Source organism: Stenella coeruleoalba, assembly GCF_951394435.1.
Source record: "Stenella coeruleoalba genome assembly, chromosome: 17".
Taxonomy (NCBI): Eukaryota; Metazoa; Chordata; class Mammalia; order Artiodactyla; family Delphinidae; genus Stenella; species Stenella coeruleoalba.
Genome location: NC_137163.1, coordinates 27,122,460 through 27,148,541, shown reverse-complemented (window position 1 = coordinate 27,148,541; position 26,082 = coordinate 27,122,460). Strand labels below are relative to the sequence as shown.

At 38.9% G+C, this 26,082-nt stretch overlaps 1 protein-coding gene across 1 annotated transcript in view; it reads right to left on the bottom strand.

Annotated features, from left to right (window-relative positions):
• SYBU (syntabulin) overlaps positions 1-9,028 on the bottom strand; it is a 113,218-nt gene extending 104,190 nt beyond the window's left edge. Inside the window, exon 1 of the mRNA XM_079901186.1 lies at positions 8,700-9,028. The gene's annotated coding sequence lies outside the window, so the exon portion shown is untranslated. The remainder of the gene's footprint in view (positions 1-8,699) is intronic.
• Between the last annotated feature and the right edge of the window lie 17,054 nt (positions 9,029-26,082).

The window sequence follows — 26,082 nt, the reverse complement described above, 5'->3', positions numbered from 1 at the left end:
ATGCTGTTTTTCATTATACAAGAGGAATATAAAGCAAATGATTACTATTTAATCTTAATTTTTTAAAAATAATTTTTAAATGTCTTGTGTTATCTCGTCACTGTCTACACAGTTGATGACACTTGTTTTCCTCCCTTTATATGTGAAAATTAGATAACAGATTACATAGTTCAATAACTGGGGCCAAACTCTTTAGAGCAAGTGATCAAGCCATCATATATTTAATTTTCAAGTCTCTGTAGATATTTACCGATGAGCACATCAATAATATATCAGTCACTTCATCTATTGCATAACTTTATCATTACTTCAGCTAGGAAAATCAGATTGGTTTTGCCTTTTCCAAGGAGGAAAATGAATGTTTAGGTATTGCCAGGACATGGAATGTTTTTAGCACTACTGGGTTTCATTTACTTTTCATTTTTAAGTTTCTTAGCTGTATATCAGAATGCAAATTTATGAATGGTAAGAATTGTATGTGTTTAATACAACTACTCTACTATATCTATTTTTCTAGTACTCTTTTATGGCATGTGATCAATACTATGACTTTTGAGTTGAGTTCAAGATGGTTGATGAATTTTCTGGACAAACTTCAGTGATGATAAGTGGTGACAGCTAAATAATAAATGCTGGATTGAAAGTTTTGATCTCAAAAATGCAACATAAATACAAGAAATATGAGATTGGGAAGTAGCGTGAGAAGATGACCTAATAGATTTCTTAATGAAACTGGTAAATAAGTTTAATATAATTGTATAAAAAAGAATTGGTCTACACTCCCAATTTGTTTGATATTGGTCTTGCTGGAAAAAAAAATAAGTCTCTTTCCCTGGAACATTTTTCCTCAAGACTTTGGCTGAACCCCATGCCACAGCTACTTCACTACAAAAAGAAGTAAAAGAGAACAACAGACCAACAGCCAGAAAATTATCACTGTTCTGTAGCCCCCCACTCCCCCAAAAAACGCATTCTCAACTGGGAGCAGAGGGTAGAGAGGCCTAACTATTCTTTTTCAACTGCATCATTTCTTTCTCTACTTCCATATAAACCCAAAGGATTCCTTTGCATCTTGGCTCTTGTGCTTTACCCTGTGAATAACCTTTCTTTTTGCCACTGTAAAGAGGGAGAAAAGTGAGTTCTTCACTACAAGCTAGAAAAGGAAGGTTGTGAAGGTAAGAAACCTTTCATAAACAGGTCAAGAGAAAGATTTCCAAAGATCTAGAATTTATATGATGATATGGAATTTACAAAGGCCCTTGAATGCTCAAAAATAGGTTGGGATTTTGGTAAAGTAATGGCTAAGAGCTCAGACTTAGTTCTGAGTTTTGGTTCTGCATTACTATTGACTAGGTTACTTAAGAAAGTCATTTAACTCTCCTCATTTATAAAAAGGGAATTATAATAGTTGTAGTGGAGTGACATAGATAAGCACTTTAAAAATGCCTCACACTTAATGCATACTAAAATGATGTTAGCCATTATTTTTGCTCTTGGTAATTTAATGCATTGAGAAAAATAGATGAATGTATATCAGTTTCTATAACTTGATAACTGGAGCATGCGTGCCTCCTCTAAAGAAAGTAACTGTAAATCAGTGACATCTGATTGGTGCCACGAATTCTAGCTCTTTTTGCACTTATTCATTCATATTCTAATTCATTTAACAAATATTTATTGAGTGCCAACTCTGTGTTAGGAACTGTGTTACATACTAGAGACAGAGCAGTGAAAATGCCAAGCAGATCCAGTCCCTCAATTAGCTTAAATTTTAATGATATATACTGCTTGTGTTATTTTACATGTACATGTAATAATTATTCAGTTTTAGGCTTTTCAGGGGTAAGAGTCATGTATCAAAATTCTCTGTAATCCTTATAACTGTATGTATTAAATATTCATTGACTTAAATTGTAACTGATAATAAATGTTCTTTACACTTATAACAGGTAATTCAAATATTGGTCCATTATTTGAAGATATATAGCTTTTTCCTGTGGTTTGAAATTGTATGAAGTATGCCCAAAGTGTTTATTCTAATAAAAATCAGATAGAAAGCATTATTATGGGCTTAAGAAAATCCAAAATGAAGTTTTTGAAAAACAAACAGAAATTGACAAAAGTTAAATATCATTGCTATTGGTGTACTTTAACGAATAAAAGAAGTATAGGAGCAAAATGATAAAAATTCCCAAGCTGTACTTCAAATAGGTTAAAAACAAATATTTGCCAATGTAGCCTCCACTTTGCACACTACTCAAATACACAAATTTATAATATGTGCAAATTTTCTTGCTATGCTGATTATAAAGTTGAACAATGCATTCATTTTAAAGTCAATATTTGTATTCTTGTAAGTCATTAACTGGAAGAAATATCAATCTTTTTTTTTGTTTCCTTTCTCTCTGTTCCTGTGGTGGGGTCACTGAGGTAGAGCCAGTTTCAGAACCATGGACAAAGCATTGAGAGTGCTCAGCCTTATGAGAGATACAGGAAACATTCCCCTTAGGTTGAAATATAAGAAATAACTTTATGGTAACCATCTTCCATTTTAATATGTTTTAAGGGCAAAATAAATACTAAAGAAGGTTCAGCTGGATAATATAAAGTTTACAGTTTCAAACCCTTTCTATCTTATGGAAAAACATAATGGCCCTTTTAAAGACATGCATCACTGTGATAAATGCATTTAAGTGTCATTAGGTTTAATGGCTCCTACTCATTCAGACTATTATACTGTACCTTTTAAAGTTAATTTAATGCGTACTAATGGTGTGAAATTGATGAAATTATGAATTGAGTCTCCCTGGGCACAGGTTAAACCAAGGAGGAAAGGAGAGGACAGGTTAATATTACCTTCCACCCCATTCTTCATCTGTCCTACAAAAAGATGTCAGTTCTGCCCTTGGGAAGGAAATGCTCAGTGTTAGTAAGTTGAACTTAAATTGATTTTTGTGGTTTTAAATTCAGGTAACTGTCTGTGGTTGGGTCACTAAAGGTTTGCAGTTCCCTTCAGGGAATAAGAAAATATGTGCACTTCTGAGAGTAAGTTCATATTTTATTCCACAGTTTCAGAGAATTAGATAACTTGTCACTTCCTTTCCTTTGTGTATTCATCTGACAGATTCAATTCAGAGGGTCACTCAGGATATTATTTTGTAATCTCTCCCTCACATCATCAGCAGGTATCAGACAAAATAATGGTGTTTAATCAATTTACAATCTGAGCTAACTATTATGATAATACATACTGTTATTATTATGTGAAAAATTGAAAACTCCAACATTCTGCTCCCAAGAACACTTGCTACAGCAAAACTTTGGTTCTTAGTGTCAGGAAAACTGGAATCCAGTTTTGAACTATGACTTGCAAAAATATTAAGGATGAGAAAACTATTCACTTTAATTATGCTTGAAGGGAGAGGAGAAAGAAAAGTATACACTCACTACTTATTGCAGTTCATTTAATATTGATGGAGGGATGGCTAAGAGAAGACAGAAGTTTGTAGCTACTCTTTTGCTTCTCTATCAAGTAAAATGATCTCCAAACTAAAAAGGATAGAATAAAACTTTGTAGAGAATACTAAAGCTCAGGCTAATTAATGCTACTAGCTTCTCTTAAGGCATTTAGTTCATTAGACAGTTTATGTCCTGGGCTTTATAATCTCACCCTTTGCAAATAGGATTATAAGATTGTTAATGTCGTTGAAGAACCTGGAGATAAGGAGAGATGCTAAGGAGACAGAAATCTAGAAATGAAGTATATAGTTTTGATTTTCACAAATTATAAGGAAGAGTCTCTAAAACAGTGTTTGGTGAACCAACATAAAATATTAGGCAATATTCTGAAACAAATTAATAAAAAGATGGCTTCTGAGTACTTGAAAAAGAAAAAAATGATATTCAGAAATCAGGTTGGTCTTCAAAGAATAACTTAGCAAGCATAGCATTTTTTTTTTTTTTTTACAGATAGGGTAAAGACTAGTAAATCTGAGAAATGGTCAGGACAGAAGTCACAAAAGCAGAAGTTTACTTAGACGAGACAATTAACACAAAGGAGCTGAGCGGCCTAAATGATGTTATTTTCCCAGGGAAGCCAGAAATCTGGGATTTTTATGTGAATCATTGTGATTTTTAAAAATGTAACTGCAACTTTTTATTAATGAATATGCTCCTGATTCTAAAACAAAACAAAATACATCTGTAGAATGAACCTGGCCCATAGGCTGCCAGCTTGGGACACGTGGCAAAGCATATGGACCTTGGTGAGGCACCTGACAAGGTTTCACATATCATTACTGAGAATTTCTGCCTAGGGGGCAGTACAGACATTACAATTAGATGAGTTCAAATTTAATCTCAATATAAGGAAAATTGGATCTTCCCAGTGATGGCATGGGCAGCCCTTAACGCTAGAAGTACTCACCTTAACCACCATTTGGCAATTCAAAAGACCATATGGGAAAATAACCTGGAACTGAATTTTGAAATTAATGTTAATATTTTCTCATAAATGTGAATACACTATTGTGTATATACATGTCTTCTTTCATTCACTCATTTATTTGAAAACATTTATTAAAAACCTACTATTGCCAAGCACTGTTCTAGGTGCTGAGAGTGCCACAGGAACAAAAATCTTTGCTCTTACGGAGTTTACATACTATGTTTGCCCTGTTTGGACATTAAGTTATATGAGCACTTTACAAATGTGTATTTTTGTGTGCTAACTTCATTCTGGAGGTTTGCTCTGTATTAAGCATGAGATATGAAGTTACTCGGTGAAAAGCACATGACACTGTGATAAATGGGTGTTGTTAGCTAGTACCTTTATTTATTCATTTAAATTTTCTTTCTAAAATGTTTATTATGCACCTGCCATTCTGCTAGGGCAACATGCTAAACTAGATGGGATATAGAGTCAACTAGTATAGGCTGGGATACGTGGTCACACTCCACAGGCACCAACATTTTGAATACTTTGGTAACTCAGCAGCCCAAATGCCCTACCTTATCTTTGATCAGCTTTCCACAAACTAAACAAATTAGAAAAGAGGATGAAAGCATCTGACACCGGCAGTGGTTGTTCCAACATCAGTATAGAAGGGAAAATACCTTGCCTTTGTTTTTAAATCCCATCATGCTGTGGCAAACTAATTCCAAAACGAGGTGGCAAACATGCTGAAGTCCAGTACAGACCCATGAAAGAACCTATTTTAGTATAATTTTGGGCTTTTCTATCCATATTGGTGAAGGGATAAGGTAAATGATTTTAAAAAATTACCATGTATTCAAAATAATCCCATCTGATTTTTTAATTAAATTAAAAAAAAAAAGGTCAGAAACAACTAGGGGAGTTAGGTTGTGACTGAGTTTATTTCTCCTTGTATTGATTCAGCCACAGTCAAAGAATCAATATTCTTTTCCCCCAAATCTGGATCTTGCTGGCTGGAAGGTTTAGGAAGATATTTTTCAGTTGTCCAAGAGACATGCCTACGTTTCTTGAGAAGCAAAGTTAAAAACAAGGTGATAGGTCATTTTTATGCTTGAAAATAGATTATTTAAAGAAAAAAACTCATGGCCCTGAAGAATGCCTTTGTAAGCCACATATTGTTATAGGAAAATGTTTTCTTTTTTTTTTCCCCTTTCTGATGAGTGAACATTCTCACTGAAGTTTGTTGGTCATCAAAGTTCATTTTAGAACTAGCAGAGGCACAATGAGTTAAAGTTTCTTAAAAGCATTTTTTTAGGAATGCATTTTAATAATGTTGTTATGGTATTATTAAAATAATATGGTATATTATTTTAATAGTATGGTATACTTCTCTACCTATCTTTTTTTCATAGAGTTTTTAAAAATTCACTTTGAGAATGCCAAGGTTTTCTCATCCCTTTTTTTTCCCAAAGGGATCTCTACAGCAAACCAAAGGCCATAGAGTTTAAGCAAAATGAGTTAATGTGCTCTGAAAAGAGAGACAGAAAAAGCCCACATATGGATGACTTGGTGATTAAGCCTGGGAGACAACTTGAATAATCATTATCATAAATTATAGAATAAAAAGCCAAATATAGCTTCTAGTTTCTACAGAGCTAAATATACTGCTGAGATGTGCCACTCTGATAAAGACTGGAAGTAATTTTAGGAATATTTTATAATTTAAAAAGCTTAATGAAAATTGTCTTTTTCTAGAAGGAATGATAGGTCGTTTCTCAGATGGCAACTGGGATGTGCGGTGACCTAGTTCTCTCTCTCATTGTACCACTGGTCACAAGCTGTTCTGCAGAGCTGGGCTTGCCTTCCTCACCACTTCCTGGAGCACCTCCCAAAGCCTTGCCATTATACAGCACACCCAGTGTTGGGATAATTGTAGGTGAATAAGTCTCTTTCAAAGTTACATCTTTATTTTTACATATTTGGAGACGTAACTAACCTCTAAACCTGGTATTTCATGGATATTATTCCTTAGATGAAGGCTAAGTAAAAAAAAATGTGTGCCAATTTAAAAGATAGTATTAAGTAAAGAGTATTATAATTTGTATTTAGAGATGATAAACATTGACAAGGATACTAGAGTAACTGAAGTTCTGGAAATAGTGTCTTCTCCCATGGAGAAAAATGCTTTGGAATTTGATGTACTTACAAAATGACTTTTGAAAAAAGTTTTTATTTTGAAATAATGATAGATTCACAGGAAGTTTTAAAGAGAGTACAGAGACGTCCCCCCAATCATTATATCTTACATAGCTATAGTATAATATCAAAAGTAGGAGACTGACATTAGTGCAATGTGTGTGTATAGCTCTATGACACTTTATCCCATATGTAGATTCATATAACCATCATCATAATCAAGATACACAGCCTGGGCTTCCCTGGTGGCGCAGTGGTTGAGAGTCCGCCTGCCGATGCAGGGGACACAGGTTCGTGCCCAGACCTGGAAGATCCCACATGCCGCGGAGCGGCTGGTCCCGTGAGTCATGGCCGCTGAGCCTGCGCGTCCGGAGCCTGTGCTCCGCAACGGGAGAGGCCACAACAGTGAGAGGCCCGCGTACCACACACATACAAAAAAGATACACAGCCTTTCCATCATGACAAAGATCTCCCTCATGCTACATTTTTATAGTCACAGACCCTTTCAACCCCATCTCTAAGCCCTGACAATCAGGGCAATTGTAAGATTACTTTTTTATGCTTATCTGCTACACGCTGTTACTAAAATGTGAGAAAATCACAGGACTGGGTGTTAGGAGAAGACTGGTTCTAAGTTTGCCACTGGCTAATTCATGTTCTTGGGCTACTTACTCTCTGCCAGCCTCAGTAGCTCATCTATAAAAATGAAGATTTGCACTTTTTTTTTTTTAGGGCACCAGCATTTAAGAGCTCATATGATTATTTGGTCTCAATTATGATACCACTTTAAAGACTACTGCATGCAAACCAAGTTAATAATATTTGATTTAAATATGTGGAGATCAACCAGGATTGAGTAGTGTGTTATAAACGTATTCTGCATTAAAAGTGTCATTGTCACATAACTCAAGAAACCAAGAGCTGCATTATGATAATATATTGCTGCTCTAAAATCTGAAGCAAGTAAAAAACATCATTTCAACCATCTCTCAAGGGGACAAGTGCTGCTGTTCTCCCAAATGTACAGGTGGAGAAAACTTGGCACTGTGATTACCTGACTTCCCTTGCCCCAAAAACACCTTTGGAGGAAGAAGCAGCAAACATCTCTAATATGTGCCCAGCCAAGTGTCTGAGCTGGCAGTGCTGCAGTAGACACTTTAAGTTGAAGATTTTGAACTGTGGGGTTCCAATTTGGCCCTTTTCTGAGAAGGGAGATTCAGACGCTGAAGCTGCTCTTTGCTTCTGCTGCCCAGGGTCAGGGGTCAGGACCAGAGGACCTGCCAGGAACCTAGCAGTGGAGTTTCCTGCTTTCCTTGATGTCACTACTTACTCAACACTGGATAACAAGAGAAAAACAACAGGAAAGCCGTTTACTCCAAGTGGCGCCTTCCACTTAAAGCTTTAAGAATCTCTTCCCACGCACCAATTCAACCTTACAGATCTCTTCCTCTCTACAGTTCACTCCTATTTTAAATTCACCCAGCATGAGGATGTTCTGAGCTCATCAGCTGAGCCCTTCTAACATATTGATGAAAAATGGGTCCTCCCTCCTCACCTCAAATAATCTGGTGAAAAATTCCCAAGGAAGCAGAAACTTGAAAAGTGTCCTCTGGGGACTCTGGACCATCCACGTCGTGGGAGAGATCTACCAAAGCTTTCTTTCTGGATACCATCAATTCTTTACTGAACCTTCATTATCAAAAGGCACCATTTCCAAGCCCCACTCTCACTCCCAAGGACAATTACTAAAGGGATACATCCCCCCCAGCAACCGACGGCCTGGTCAACCGTGCCTGCAGCAACGAGGAGTCCAGCTTGACAATCTCAGTCACCAGACAGGAACACTGTCCCCTCAGCGTCCCTCTGCTGAGCGTCCCCATTTCCCACAACCTTCTTCTGTGTGTCCCCGAGCACCCTGGATAACGCCCCCGCCCCGCCGCCACCACCGGAAGGAGCGGTCCCGGGGTCCGGAGCATCCATCTCGGCCCTCACTGGACCACAGAGGATCAGTGGCCCTCCCGCGCCCGTGGGCACTGTCCGCAGAGCCCGCACAGACGCCTGCTCTTACCCTTGCTCTCCCAGAAGGGCCCCATCGCGCCGTCCAGGAGGAGGCATCCACGCGCGCCCGGGAGGCCGGGGTCCGGCTGGGCTGGCGTCGGGTGTGGATGGGGCCCGGTGCCTCCGCGGGTGTGCGCTCGGGCTCGGGGAGCCGGGCACGGCCCGCTCCGCCCGCGCCAGCCCGGGCCGGACACGTGGTGCCTTCGCCGCCCGAGCGCTGGGATCCGGGTGGCGGCCCCTCGGCCTCTGCAGCCGCTGGGCCGCGGCCGGGGCTGCGAACCGAGCGGGGAGAAGGGCGGGGACCAAAGGGCCGGCGCCGGTAATGGGGGCACGGCGACGCGCTCCTGCTCCGGGGGATTCCCGACCCACAGGCTCAGTCCCAGTCGCCAGGGCCCCAGCCGCCTGCGCTGCAGGCTCGGTTTCCCGAAGCCTCTCGGGGTGCGGGCGGCACACTACACGGGGTGCGGGCGGCGCACTACACGGGGTGCGGGCGGCGCACTACACAGGCTCCGGGCTCCAGTCAGCGGAGGGATCCCGGGCTAAGGGCGGGAAGGTGTGCGTTGCACGACCTCCCTCTCATGCCCGCCCAGATCCGCCGGGTCTCTGAGGCTGGAGTGCGCCTCGCGGTCTTCACTCACCCCAGTTAACCAATGCCCTGTCCCCGCGCAGGAGGCGCAAACCACTGGAAACCGCAGCGTGGAGCTGAGGTGTCTTTTCTCCCCGGGAAAATTTCTCTGGCGACCGCAGCCTGTGTGAGGCAGCGAAGGAAACACTGCCCAAAACTCAGGGTGAAGACTTAGCCACAAGCTCTTTCCGACTTCTCCAGTGACCTTGGGCGCCTCGTCTAAACAAAGTGTCTCCGTCCGAATTTCCTGGTCCTGGGGATAAACGTGGCCATTCACTTTCTAACTCTCAGGACACAAATAGCAATTGCGCTTAAAAAAACAAGGTAAAATACCCTAGACTTCTTTAATATAGATATAATTTGCATCGACTTTAGGCAAGGCTGAGGGGAACCTCGGCACTGGGAAGAAAAGGGTTCGAATTTGTGAGTCGCAATGCAAAACTAGTCCCACTGCCTGCTTTCCTGGGAAGGTAGGTTTTTGAAGAGATTGGCGGGAAGGTACTCTTCTCTCAGACGTGCCAAGAGCCCCCGTTCGCCCCATCAAGAACATTCAGCTTTACTAAAGAGCTTCACGATGGAACTGGTTGCGTCCTTCCGGCCAACCATAACTAAGGGTCAAAGGGCAGTCACCACCTTCAGGCTAAAGGCTCTTCCAGGTAAGTTTCTTGTTATGTAAGTTGTTTACTCTTAGATTAATCTTCGTTTTTACCCCTAAGGGGAGCTTTCTGTACAGAAGACTGCTTTTGGAAAATAGCATCCCCGTCCTTACCCTGACTCCCACCCCCACCCCTTTCCCTGGCTCCCCTTCTCACCATATTCAGGAGAGCTTAGCCCACACAATCAACTTACAACAGACTTCTATTTCTGTGTGTGAGAACTTGGCAGTGCAGAGTTTATATAATTGAAACCCATCAGTCTCACATTACTTAATTTGGCACATGTTAAAGGTATGAAGCATTGTAGTCTGTCGTTTCAGCTCCTTTTCCTCTGGTGATCCCTTCTACTTCTCTCTGATTGTAAAGGCTTAGACTCTAAGATTTCTTCTCTCTGGTGTTTTCTAAGTCTTGGAAACCCCTTCCTCCATGAAAAATGCAGATTCATAACATAATGGAACTCCCTCACAACAAAAATTCTTCTTTTGACAAAGCTTGACACTACTAGGTCTTAGTATGTACCTTGTGCTGCGCCTCTCTCTTCACCTGCATTCAAGGTCACCAGTGAGTTGAAGCCTTCCTTGACTTTTTTGTAGCAGAGATCAATCCATCCCTTTGGCTCCTTGTCAGAACTGCTATCTGCATCAGCATTTTCTTCACCAGCTCATGGTCTCTTGGGACTGTGTCCAGGGAATTTGGTTTTCTCTCTTCCTTCTCTCCATAATCCAGGATTCCAGGCCTTCTGCGTCACATATTCCTGGGTTATTTCCTTTGAATCCCTCCTAGTTTCTTAGAAGAATATTGTGAAGCTAAAAAAAGAAAGTTAATATTAGAGTGCCATGGAAATGTAAGATAATGATAACGCGTCTCATGCCCTTGCAAGTTTACAGCTTCCTTTAAAGGAGGGATTCCCACCTTTTTTGGAAGGAAATGTCATCATATTTTTATTCTGAAGCCTTCAGAGCACTGGGAGTGTGTGTGCATTCGAGGTGGGGTGGGATCGGTTGGCTATGGGGTGGTAAAGTGGGGGAGAGGGAAGAGTGGTGTGGCACTGATGTTGATTTTCTGAGTGGGAAGTGTCACGTGGACCAGAAGATGGGAAGAGGAGAGGGGAAAGTCCTGATAGGAATGGTTTTCATCAGAGTGGCTGCAGTGCTGACTGCTGTGGAACAATGGGTTGGGGGAGTTGTCCTCACGAGCTTACTTTCTTACTCATGGTCAATATAAATCCTCCACAGTGCATCTTCTGTAAGATGACCTTCTGCAATTAAGGTTACAATAAATACCTCTAGATGAATATCAAAGTACAAGCCACTGAATTCAAACTTACCTGGGCATATTACAAAAATACAGTGTAATTATAGAAACTGCTGTAGAACTCATTTTAAAAGAAAGGGTTAAACCAGGGGGTTTATAGAATCTTGGCGATAGAAGGGACTTTAAAAGATTAACTAGTCCAGCCTTTGAGATATTGTGTCAGTCATGCTTCCTCAGTTCTTGGGTTAAAAAAGTCTTTCTCTCTTATCTACTTGTTTCTTCTTAGATACTAGATTTGAATTAGACTAGAGAAAATTCTTGTATGGTTTCTCTAGACTTGAGAATAAAGTTAAATAACCAGCTCACAAGTTGGGAAGTTTCAAATGATGCACAGAAGCCACATGGTCCTTTCAGAAACCCAGAGTTAAAGGAAAACACATTCAGTTAAAGTGATTGCAAAGAAATACCAACTTTTCTTTTCTGGGGCTAAACTGTAATTGTCTTGTGCTAAGAATATTTGAAGTTTAGTTCTTCACAACTTTTATCAAAATATATAGAGCTAGTACCTGTCTATAATTTATTTATTCATTCAGCAACATTTACTCAATACCGTATTCCAGACCTATTTTGTTTTTTCTCATCCATTTTACATTTCCATAAAGCTTATTTAAGTTTTATTAAATTGATATGTTACTCCTCTAAGTTACCAGAATGGGGAAAAACTCATGTTTGCTGAGTATGTACTATGTACCAGGCACCAATTCATATCATCTAATTTAATTATCACATTTTCCTTAAGAAGTTGTCACACTTTACTGATGAAGAAAAGGAAGTCAATGACTTGTTTACAATAACAAAGCTAGTAAATGTTGGAGTGAGGATGTGAACCCAAATCTTCCTGACTATTCTGTATTCCTATTCACTGCTGGGGCTTTCTGGAGGCAATGCCTTTATTCAAAGGAATAGTCAAATGGGAGAAATATTAAATGCTACTGAAGGATGGACAGGGAGTGGATTTGGTCAACTTATGTCACTCAACTCAAACAAAAGACAAGTAGCTTTGTCTTTTCTTGTAGAAAATCTAATCAAAATCCTTGGGAAGGGGCTTCTCTGGTGACACAGTGGTTGAGAGTCCACCTGCCGATGCAGGGGATGCGGGTTCGTGCCCTGGTCCAGGAAGATCCCGCATGCCACGGAGCGGCTGGGCCCGTGAGCCATGGCCACTGAGCCTGCGCTCCGGAGCCCGTGCTCCGCAACGGGAGAGGCCACAACAGTGAGAGGCTCGCATACCAAAAAAAAAAAAAAATCCTTGGGAAGATTGGAAAACTGTGTTAGACTCCCTTAAACCACACATATGATGATGAATATTTATTTAAAATATTTGGAAGAAAAATTATGTATTATAATTCCTATATCTACACTGTGACTATAAAATATTTAAAGTATTAGCCAAACCAACAACTTTTATTCATAACAGATTGTGTTAGGGAAAGGAGATGCATGGTGAGTTTGAACAAACTGTATACCCTCTCTGTGTCTATAGTTCTTCATCTGTTAAATGGAAGTAGTAAGTATAATGCTTCAGGAGTTTGAGGTGCCAAAGGAAATAATGGAAACAAAAATGCTTTGAGAACTATGGCTACATATGCATTCTTGTATATGACAACAAGAAAGGAGCTAAATGGAAATCACATAGTGAGCTTAGTGGAAAAGGAATATTTTATAATTCATGTAAGCTTTGATGACAGTTAGGAAGTTTTAGCCTAAATGGAAAATGTGTAGGTTATTTAATATCTTCCATCTTATAAATGAAGAAACAAATGCTCAGTGGAAATAAATAGTCTACAGTCACATCACATTCTTAAGAATATTGTTGAAAATTCTAAAATAAGAAAGTGATACCATCGGATGAGCCAGAATTAGTCAATAACTATTTTTTGAGTACCTACTATATATCAGGCACTGTTTTAGGTGCTGGAAACATAGTGGTGAACAAAACAGTTTTCATTTCTGCTGTGCAAAGTCTGATATTCTAATGGAGTCAGAAAAAAATATATGAACAAACAAATTGTTTCAGGCATTGATAAGTGTTTTAGAGAAGTTAAAATAGACAATGTGGTTATGATGCCAAGGTTTTTGGTCAACTGAGTGAATGGGGGTGCAATTTACTTGGATGGGGCAAGGTGTGATTGTGATGGTTGGGATGAGAATGGGAGAAATGATTAGCTCTGTTTTGGTCATGTGAAATGTCAAATAATAATCAGGCATCCAAATGGAGCTATGGAAGCTATGGAAGTCTGAAGCTCAAAGGTTGGAGATAAACATTTGAGAGTTTTCATCACATAGACAGCTTCCAAGCCACGGAGTTTTTAAAAAAGTGGGTAATTTGTTCTTAACTGTAAAGGGCTTTCTTTGGTCAGGTTGCTGTGTAAGTGGGGTAGTTCTAACATGTCTTAACTTGTCCCCACAAACCAAAGCCACCTGAAGATGTTCAGCTATAGGCTAGCAGACCATCACCATAGCAACAGTGTCTTCTCACAGTGGATGGGGAATCTTTTCTCATTTTGAGGTTCAGTCATGTCCGCCATTTTAAAATGAAGGTGTTCATGACCACACAGTTATTCCTTTTATTAAGGCCCAAATGTGTACCTCAAATCCATTCAATAACTGTTGTGATGAGAAGGGACTATTGACCTCTCTGCAGAAACGGGTTTTCATTAATGCATTATACCCCCAACTTCTGAGTTGAACTTAGGTGACATAATTCTGTATTTAAGAAAGTTGTGTAAAGCCATCATTCAATTTAGATTTTCTTGTCAAAATTATCTTGAGAGGCTATTTTTGTGTATCTTTTAATTTTTGTGTGTTTTAAAAGATTTATTTTTCACTGTTTTCACAATAATCTTTATTTAGTACTCTGGGAGCAGTTGCTATATCTTGCCCAAAGGAATTTGTTCTTAGATAAAAATTCTTTTAATTTACAGGAAGAAATAATGAGGCCAGAGATTAGGCCTGAATGACTTCAGGTATTCAGAGTGAAGTCTGTGACCTAAAAGGCTCTCTAATGCCCCCAAATACCCAGGTTTCACAATGACTTACTGTTCTACCTTTGGAGAATAATTTCTGTTAGTTCAACATTGGATTTTCCTTGTAGTTCTGTTTTATTTTTTACAGTAAAAATGCACAAGCATATTATAGAAAATTTAAAAATATAGAAAAACACCACGAAGAAAAAAAAATCATTCATAATCTCTCAAAGATAAATACTAATAACATTCATGTGTATATTCTTCTTATATAACTTTTAAAATAAAATGAAAAATACTGAATATACTATCTTTTAAAATAATACCTTTTTCTGATCACAAATACATTATAGAAAATTTAGAAAATACGTAAGTGCAAAAAAACCCAGAAAAATAAAATGACTTCTATCCCATTCTCTGAGGTAATCATTATTATAAAATTTCCTGCATTTTTTAAAAGTTATTCTTTTTTAAAAAAATTAATTAATTTATTTTTTTGCTGTGTTGGGTCTTCTTTGCTGTGTTGGGCCTTGCTGTGCACAGGCTTTCTCTAGTTGCAGCAAGCGAGGGCTACTCTTTGTTGCGGTGCGCGGGCTTCTCATTGCGGTGGCTTCTCTTGTTGCTGAGCCCAGGCTCTAGGCACATGGGCTTCAGTAGTTGTGGCGCGCCGGCTCAGTAGTTGTGGCTGGTGGGCTCTAGAGCACAGGCTCAGTAGTTGTGGCACACAGGCTTAGCTGCTCTGTGGCATGTGGGATCTTCCCGGACCAGGACTCGAACCCATGTTCCCGCATTGGCAGAGAATAATGCGTTCTTAACCACTGCTCCACTAGGGAAGTCCCAAATTTTCCTGCATTTTTAATGAATGTATGTATTATACATATCATATGTATAATGTATGTATTTTTTGTTAAAACTTTACAACTTGATTTTTCCACAGAACTTCATACATTACATCATATGGCTGCACTATGCAGTTGTCTGCTAAAATGTAGATACTCATGTACAGTGCCATGTTTTCATGCAAAGGGGGAGGTTCACATCAAATAAAAATGAGTGTCTTTAACAATTTTATGCAAAATAAATCAAGAAAATAAGGCTACCAAGGTCATCGTTAAGGGGAATATAAGTAGGAAAATAGCAAGTTTCTAAGATATAGGTATGAAAGGATTGGGGCAGCCCCCAAGATTGTTGATTATGCATGTGTGAGCATAAGGGTGTGACCAAGGCATTGTATTGTAGGTCAGTTATAGTTACAAAGATTATTCAAAAGGTATTGAACAATATTAAAGCATCCACGTATTTTACACAGTATGGTTATACACACATACACACGTAGATATAGATACAGGAACAGATATAGGTATAGATATAGATCATCATCACCAAATTGTTGAGGTTTATGGGATTAATGTTTTCAGTTTATAGACTATTTCAAACTGGCACTGATCAGGGAGGCCTGGATGGAAGAACACCCTAGGTATTCACTTTTTTGGAGACTCGCAGACTGGGAACCAGTAAACCAGGTTCCTACATTTTATACAACCAGTGTGGCTCTTTGACAGGGTTAATAATGCGTTTTTCATAGTGAAGTTCATAGACCAGTACCGGCTGCAACAGAGATATTTTGGGGCTTTAAAAATTTTGATTTCTGGAGCCCATTCTAAACCAAATAAATCAAATCCTCAGGTTTAACACACTTCCCAGGAAATCAAATCAGTATTAGAATGATTGGGAATTAATTTAAGGAATTGAGAAAAAAATGCCTGTGAGCTCCCTTAGCATTAGGGATTTCTTTTTTTCTTATATATCTCTGGCACCTAGCATAGTGCCTGGCCCATGGGAGGTGATATTTATATATTTACTATATTGACCATTTTAAAAAATACTTGTAATAAGCTCTTGCCTTATACTGTAACAAGTTTCTCCAAAACATCTTGTAACAACTTTTCAAACAACTTCTCATAATCTCTGTGATGGTGCCTTGCATACAGTTGGAACTTGATGAATGTTGATTACATGAATGGGTAAAATGATGTGTGGTTACACATAATCACTCTTAACCTCAGAACAGTGGGCTACCCCCAATAACCTAGGACGCTGCTTTTGTCCTTGGAAGTATCAAAACTGGGAGTCAAACCCTCTGCATTTAATATCTGCCAAAATGGGCCATGGTTGAACCACTGCTGAGCTCCACTTTGAAATCTATAAAGTAAAGGAAGTTGTGAGATTCAGTGAGATAATATCCATGGAGATACTTTAGATCAATAAAGTGCTTTGCAAATGTAAGTTATTGTTCTTCTCCATCACACTGTAAAGGTTGAGTGAATGATTTAGTTACAGCAGACAATTCCATGTGAAATTTATTGGCTGCCATTCTGTTTCAGGGTGTTGGACTAAACCAACCGTAAAAGATATATATTTTGAGAATAGACTAAACATGGTTAAAAATCAATCACATATTACCATGGAACAAATAGAAACATTCTAATGTCATGCTAAAGCTACTGAATTAGGAATCTATAAAATTCCATGGGTTATACAGGATGAATCTTGTAAAACACATTCATATGCTTTTGAAAATGCTGTTTATTATGCTGTATAACTGATGTGCCTGGTCACATATATTCTTGGACCTTAACTCATGGGAGATTGATTCTTTGTAAAACTCACATTCTATTAAATGGAGGCATTAAACTTTTCTTGGAAATACTTATGCCATCTTATCATCCTCACAGTCAAGGTTTAAAGCTTTCCTCATATTTGTTTCAGACTGATATTTTATTTAAAAAGTTGAAATTCTTGGGTTTCAGTAGATACATTTATTTTTTTTATTTTTTAACATCTTAATTGGAGTATAATTGCTCTCCAGTGGTGTGTTAGCTTCTGCTTTATAACAAAGTGAATCAGCCATACATATACATATGTCCCCATATCTCCTCCCTCTTGCGTCTCCCTCCCACCCTCCCTATCCCACCCCTCTAGGTGATCACAAAGCACCGAGCTGATCTCCCTGTGCTATGCGGCTGCTTCCCACTAGCTATCGATTTTTCAGTTGATACATTTAAACCAGTACACAGGCCCTCTTAGTTCTTGCCGTGTGAAATAATCAAATCAAACAAATATGGAAATGGAATTTGTAGTGATATTATATTCCTGTGCCTGTAAGTGAATTTAATTCATCCTCTGGTCCTCTGACCTAGTTGGTGAAATCACTGGCCATAGCGGATCTGCATGCTTGTTCTTTACAACTTTACATTCGCCCTTCTAGACACCAACTCTGGAAGCAAATTTCCTTTTTTTTTTTTCCTAGAAAAGTTCATTATATTTTCCTTCATATAATACTAAATGTTTAAGGAAGAAAATAAACGTGATATGAGAACCTTTCTTTTCCTGAAGGTATTAAATGTGAGAGGAAGCTGGTAATGGTCAGTACCTGGCAGGTAGGAGCCCATCAATTATCGCTGCTAGTTAGTGCTGCTTCACTACAGAGTCGTCTTCAAATTTTCAGTTCTGTAAGCTCCTAGAGGCCACTGACCGTGCCTTAGTAACCTTTGTGTTGCTGCATCACCTAGCACAGTCCCTCACACATAGGAGTTTTACTAAGTTTTGGTGAAAAAAATGAGTGAATCTGTGAATTAAAGAGAGAATTGAATGAGACAACATGTGTGCAAACAGCCTGTAAATTATAAAATGCTGTCTAATAATAAGGGATTACTATTGTTTTTACTATTTGGAGTAATTAAAAAAATGTTTTTGAAGTATGACTACCTGCAGAAAAATATAAGATCATTAGTGTGAATTTCCAAAAAGTGAGCCAACCCATATAACCAGCACCCCCCCAAAAAAAATTCCCAACATTGCAGAAGCCCCTCTTATGCCCCCTCCCAGTCACTCTCTCCCCCAGGGGTAACCACTGTCTGACTTCTGACATATAGATGTGTTTTACCTGTTTCTGCATTTCATAAAATTGAATCATAACAGAATATACTCCTTTTGTGTCTTACGTCGCCTCACCATTAAGTTTGTGAGATTCACTCATGTTTTTGGATGTAGTGATAGTTTGTTCATTCTCATTGCTACATAGTATCCCTATGTATGAATACATTTGAGTTTATTTATCCTTTCTACTGCTGAGGGACTTTGAGTTGTTTCCAGTTTTTGGCTATTAAGAATAATAAAATAATATTCTTCCATATGTCTTACGCCGAAGATATGTACTCATAGAAGAGGAATAGCTGTGGGGTATAGATACAGTCAGGTTTATCCGCTGCTGCCGAACAGTCTTCCAAAGAAAGTACACCTCCTTACATTCCCATCAACAGCAGACGAAAGTTCTATTTGCTCTTCATCCTAGAACAGGACTTGGCATGGCCTCGCTTCTTCATTTGAGCCATTCTGATGGGTATGAAGTGTTATTACAATGTGTTTTAATTTGCATTCCTATGATGACTAATGAAGTGGTGACCCTTTTTATTGGACGTTTGGATATTCTTTTACAAAGTGCCTGTGGAGGATTTTGCACATTTTCTAACGTCTGTCTCTTTAAAATTTCTGTAAGTGTTCTTTGTATATTCTGGGTATGGGTTCCTTGTAAGATACAGGTATTGCAAATATCTTCTTTGTGAATAATTTAAATCTGCAGTCCATTCAGTGTGAAGCCTCCCCACAATTACCAGCGACTGGTGGTGTCGGCATGGTGTGCAGTTGAATCCCCTGAGTGGATTTTATGAGGTACCGGCTCTAGGGCCTTATTCCTGAACAAATGAATCAGAATCCCTGGGGGTGGGGACTGGCCCTGCACTTTGTTCATCACTGTATCCCCAGATATTGAAACAGATATTTAACATTTAATCTTTAGTTCATGATTCAGTGTTTCACCAAACCATATATACATATATATATATATATATATATATATATATATATACACACAATACAATCTGAATGCATTTTCTCACATGATTAAAGTAAATTACACAGTTTATAGGGCTTGATAATAAGGAAAAATAAAAATTTATTTTTACATGTTTACTCTGTATTCATGAGGATAATAAAATAAACTTTCTAATAGAATATTTAGTAATAGCTCATATAAAAATGAAAGAGTCATTTAAAATTACTTTTAACTTGTTCCTCATAAAACAATGCCATGATTTAAGACGTTTTTAAGGGGGATTATGTGATTTTGTATTTTTCGCCAAGGAGGTTTATAGCTCAAAATCAGCTGGGTTCTGTGGGTCTGGAGGGGAAAATGGGTAGAAATGAAAGGGCTGCAGGTTGTGTGGCTCATGATTAAGAATATGAGGTGACAGCTGCCCAGCAATGCAGACACCTTTCAGGAGGCTGTGAATGACCCATTATGAAGAGTAATCGCAGGGAGTTTGAATTTCCATTTGGATGGCAATTTCCACAGTGGGTCAGAGTAGATGACCTATAACAGTACCTTGCAGCTTTAAACTCTATATATTTTTGCAATGTGACCCCTGATATAATGCAAACACAGTTCTTCCCCTGGAGGTGAAATCCTCCCAAACCCTGTTGCTCTTGACATTCTTGACCTGGATGCAGGGGCATACTTCACCTTAGGGTTTTGAAAGTCACCCTTTGAAGTTTTCATCAAAAGATTTTCCTGTCATTGATCTAGCAGACAGGGTCTTAACAGACTTCCATCCTCCTTTTGGATTTATTCTTGCTCTGTATTTTTAGGGACCTCCCTCAGCTAGATCCAAGATGCTCTGTGAAATGGAAATACAGCTGAGTGAAAAGCAAGATTGACAGTGAAAATCCTCAATCTGCCATTTACGAAGGATAATTTTTCAACATTAAATATAAAAAGCTCTGCCTGCTGGTTGCATTATAGCCAGTGGGGAGTCTTGTCAACCAACGTGCTGGGAAACAGGTTTATACAACTCATTCTTTTCAGTAATGATTGCCTTTAAGTGAGAGCACCCAAGCACGTTAAATGAGACTTAGTTTGTAATTGTCAGATATTAGTGTAATGGATTCATCTAAAAGGGTTTTAGACATTTGGGCCAATTTGGCCCACTTTTCTAGAAGCAGCACGAAGCGTGGTATGAACCTCCCCCTTGATGAGAGGACAATGTGAAAACCCTGGATGCCTGGCTTTATTTATGAACTTTTCCAGACTCACTTGTTACCCAACACTGCAACGCTGGCGTAAGGCAGGCCTGTAACAAGCAAAAACATTGGTGGGACATTGCTGACTCCAGGGTGCATTAAAATCTGGAGCTTAATTCTCAGGCCGAAAACCCACAATCACAAATATTTTCAGTTGGCTTCTTAACTCGCATTTCCAAGTGTTATATGAGATTCGTTAGGCATCTTTTTAGCCTTATGTTAGGAAGCATGCTGTGTCTCAGTTCCCAGGATGTGTCCTGAACTGTTCAACATATTGGGCCTGTAGCAAAGATTGTAAAAGTTTTGGTATAAAGAAACATGACACTTCAAGTTAGTCTTTTCTTGGGTCTCTGATACATAGGGTGTATACCTACAACAGGGAAATCGCACCAAGTCTGTTAGTAACTCAATCAGCTCGTCAAGGCTGGTCCTAAATTGTCATATCTCGGTGGGGTTGGCATGTTATTTACAGAGTTAGGAACCATTTGGAGGTCTCTTGTAATATCGCCTTGGGAACATTTGGGGGAGATTCCAGAGAAAACGTGATTATTTTGATAAACAAATATCCAAGGCCTGTGGTCTTTAAGCACGTAAGGATCTTTGACTTAACATCAGAGAAACTTTGGTTGGGGACAGAAGCTCCCTGGTGGGAATATTCATTTTAGAAATCCCCTTGGTTATAGGGGAATCCTTGAGTCTATGAGAATATTCTGTATCACAGCCATGCCCAGATTCTGTCATGGATGAACCACATTTTTGCCATCTTTTAAAAAGTACTGATTAGTTTTCACAGGTAATACATGAATACACTACTGTGGGAATATTTCGAGCAAGGAAGAGCTATAATCAGGATTAAAGAGTTAGTCTGTCTTCACTACTGCCTCTAATTCCACTCCAGCTGACCCCACCCTAAAAGTAGTCACTATCAATAGCAGAGTAGCATTTTATGATCTTTTAAATGCATTTACATGTATGAACAGATACATAGTTCGGCAAATATTAAAGGAATCATAGAGTATGCCTTTTTTTTTTTTGCTACTTGCTTTTTCATTTAAAAATGTAAATTAAATTATGTTTAACCAGAAACCATTAGGATTCGGGACTGTTGTCCCTGTTTACAATCTCAGAATTGGAGTTTTCCAAAGGGCCCCCTCACCCGTGGACTGTACTGTTTCATTTCACCCCCCCGCATTGTCCTTTCCATTGTCTCTCAGTCCAGCTGCGTCAAGAGGAAAAACATTTCATTCAGTGCAAAAACTCAGAAAGCCTTGTTTGTGTTTTCAGATTAAAGTATTCTTACGATTTGAGCCAACAGAGTGAGAAAATGGAAAGACTAACAAAGATTTCAATTTAAAAAGCTAAACTGTCTACATAGATAGGCTGCTTAAGCAGCAAAGGAATATTTCTCATAGCCTCAGAGATAGAAATGGGATAACTGCTAAGAAAAATGGGTCAGTCTGACCTGTTATCCTGTTTCTACCAAATTCTAGTAGCTTCCCTTGTCCCTTCTTTTATGACCATTTGACAACTGAGCAGAAGGCAAGAGCTCTTCCTGCAAAAGTTGAGCTTGACTGCTTACAATTTCCTCCCTCAGGGGGTTCCCACCCCTCCCTTGATTAGGAGAAATGGCCCCCTGCTCATGCTGTCAAGACGCTCAGGCTGCACGGTGAAAACGGGAGAAATCTCATTTTGGAGACAAGCATTTTCTGTGAACTCTATTAAGCAACAAAGCAGCCAGGCTTTCCCGGGGTCAACATTTCCAGGATATAATCATCAACTTCTTGGGGGCAACAGAAGGCTCCTGCCGGAGTCCACTCTTTCCATGTTCGTCAGCATGATTATTTCATGATAACAGCTTTCTCGAGGGAGTCTGAGATGCTTTCTGCACATTTTAATGAGCCTGTCATTCTGCCTCAATTCTTTCCCTTAGTCTTTATTTCTTTCCTGATTCCTTTCTTTCATGTTGTGAGCTGCATGTATTTGGAAGGCCGAAAGGACACAGAGATTTTAAATGTCATCCATCATGGGTGGAAATCCATTGTCTTCCCTTCTTGAAATTTAGCAATATTGCATTTTCTTGGTTTAACAGGGTTAAAGATATTCTATATCTGTATTCTGAGAAAAAAAACTGTATAATTGAGCATGGAATTTCAGTATGTTCCTAAATAAAGAATAATCTTAATTTTCAGGAAGAATTGAAACACATTAAGTACAGTTATAATTAAGAGCATTACAACAAACATCCCTGGTACTAAAAGATTTCAGAGTCCTATCCAAAGACCCAGCAAATTCAAGATTCCATAGTTATGATTTTGCTGGAATTCATTAAAAGAGACTATATATAGACCCAGTGGTTCTAACACTAACATTTTTGTTTTGAGGTATTACTTAATTTAACAGCAAATACTGAACATGGGATTCATAAAAATTTGGTTTTTATTTTCAAGAACAGAAAATAGATAAAGGAATGGTCAGAATATTTGATTTCATTTCTGTTACTCATGCCATTCCGTATTTTCTAAGTTTATACTTAATTTTTAATATATTTAATAATTTTTCTCACACTGGAGTTTGATTTTTATAACTAAATCTACCCTGGGATTTAGTATAAAAGGATAGTACAATAGGATTTGATTTTATAAATAAGTTTACTTTGGGATTTACTATGTAAGAACTGTAGATTAGTGTGTGTATTTTAATAGATTTCAACTACCCATTGATGATTTTTTATTCTAATTTTTTCAGATGGCTTTTGTTAATGAATGATGTCTGTGACTAATGCTCCCTGTAGCTTCACCTATTTAAATTAATCTGGCTCTTTATCCTTTGTAAACATATGTATGATCTGCTTCAATCAGATTTTCTGAAAACAAAGGAAAGTATTCCCCATCTTTTCCCAGGAGGTTTACAAATGATATGCATTGAACTAATCCAATTGGACTAATATGATTATTTTTGTGTGTGTATGCAAAAGGGCAAAGATTGCTCAATAATATATGAGAAAAGAGAGACGACTATTCTTAGGCAGTTTCTTTGCATCTGGGTCTGGGGGAGAAGGTATCTGTGGACTCAAAACCCAAACACATGTGGCTGCTGGGCTCCAAGACTTTGCCTTAGGAACAGGGCTCGCTCTTCCTCTGGAAATGAGGATACATTCTCCAAGTCAGACAAAGAAGATGATGTGTTGCCTCACCTCCATTCACACTTATTTTTCTAGCAGTGATGAGGGGTTTATAGGCAAAAGCTCAGGCTCCCACCTGGCCACCACGGTGGCAGAACCGACGTGTGGGCATATCCAGGCCGGTTGGCTGAGAGAAGGACACACCCTCAGTATGAGCCTGCGTGCGGGTCTATGAGGCCGCCCTGAGTCACCTCCATGATGCGTGTTTTGGTCCGTATAGGCTGCTATAATAAAATATCTCAGATGGAGCGGCTTATAAACAACAGAAATTTCTCATAGTTCTGGAGGCTAGAAAGTCCAAGATCAAGGTGTCAGCATGGTGAGAGCCCTCGTCCTCGTTCATAGCAGGGAGGTTCTTGGTTTGTCCTCTCATAGCAGAAGAGGCTAATCGTTCCCTCTCACGACCTAATCGCTTCCCAAAGGCCCCACCACCTAATACCTTTGGGAGTTAGGTTTCAACGTATGAATTTGGGGGGACAAAAACATTCAAACCATAGCAGTGTGCTTCCTTCCTCTACCCTTCCTTCATTCCCTAATATTCCCCAAGTTCCTTCTTCGGTTCTTCTCTTTTCATGAGACATAAACTCCCTGGTAATGTCACCAAAGCCATGATTTTCATCATGTCCTGATGACTCTAAAAAATATATCACTAGCCCAGACCTTCTCCAGAGATCCAGACTCTATTGGGTATTTTCATTTGAATGTATCATTAGTTCCCCCAAACTGTCAAGTCGCAAGGTGAACTAATTATCTTTATTCTCGAACATTCTTTGTGTTTCTGATTTGAGGGAGTGACACTGCTCCCACAACTGCCATAACTGGAGTCATAATGTATGCTTCTCTCTTGTCACCTCTCACATTCCAGGTCACTAAATTCTATAAATTTTATCTCCTTAAGTATCAGTATATCTCAGATTCTTCCTCTGCTTTCCATGACCCTTTCACTATACTAGATCAGTTAGTGGATTTTGTTATTGCTTTGTGGAGGAGGGAGGTGAGTGCAGAGGGAGATGAGCATTTCTCATGGATGTGGTACCCACTCTTTGCAGGATGGGTTAGACACTGAACCTAATAACATCCCATTTTCTTTCTTCTTACATAGCTTTCCTGAATATAATTTTAAAAGACTGTACATTAGTTCAAGTTTAAAGACAAGCCATTTACCTGCTGAGGGTATGTTCTTTGCATCAATTTATTCTTCCACTAACATTATGTAAAAGTGTCCTTTTATGCACACGCTTGCCAACTCTCAATATTACCAGTTTTTTTAACTATCTGATGGGCAAAGAGCTGTACTTCATTTTCTTAAAGTCATATTTTCATGATCGTAAATAACTTCTGGTATTTTCATATATTATTATTCCTTTCTTTTTTTTATTGTGTGAATTACCTGTTCTCATGAATTTTTCATGATTGTATAATAAAATTTAAATAATATTTCTGTTGAGTTTGAGGAGCTCTTTATGTGTTAAGGATATGAACCCTTTCTGGGAAGGTGGTGCATGTGTGGTAAATTTTTCCTTTTACTCTGCCACTCACTTTTAATAGCTTTTTTAAAATTAATTAATTTTTGGCTGTGTTGGGTCTTTGTTGTGGTGCGCGGGCTTCTCATTGCAGTGGCTTTCTTCATATGGAGCACGGCCTCTAGGTGCGTGGGCTTCAGCATTTGCAGTGCGTGGGCCCAGTAGTTGTGGCTCGCTGGCTCCAGAGCACAGGCTCAGTAGTTGTGGCACATGGGCTTAGTTGCTCCGCGGCATGTGGGATCTTCCCGGACCAGGGCTCGAACCCACGTCTTTTCCTTTATGTCTCCACAACATTGTTCTGGCTGGTCTCTCTGGTCATTCAGAGTTACTTGGATATGTGTTCATGGATTCAGTGTTACTTGCAATAGATATGAGAAAACCATAAAAATAAAAACATAACTACTACAAAAATTTAACTGCTTCTGTAAAATCAGCTTGCATATCAGTAGTGGTACACATGCTACCTTTTGGAAAGCACTGCTCAATTCTACCACTTAACCAAATTATCCAACCATAGGCTTTTAAAGAGAGAGATTTTCTGAAGATTTACAGATCGTACTACAATTATAGCCTATAAAAGAGACACAAAGGGTTTAAACAAAACTTTAAACAATCACATTCATTTCTAGTTATTGTCACAGTAAAAAGTGTTACTCTTATCCTAGTACAAATGAAGCAAGCCTTGGTTGACTATACACTGACTGAAGTCTAAACAGAGTGTGATGGAAAGCTTTCAAAATGTTTCTTAGCCCATCTTTCCTATGGCCTTTGTCTTAATTCAGGAGGGAAAATGCTACACACAGATTTTTTTAAAAAAATGAGATCAGCAGGACAGTGAAAATGGGGTGTTGTGCCTCAGGGAACAGATGTCTTTACAAAAAATTGTCTGTCAGGCTGAATTTGTTAGATTTGTTAGATTCATATGGTAGGATGGATATGAACTTAGAATAAAACACAGCATTATATTTAGATTTGGGAATGGTTGAGGAC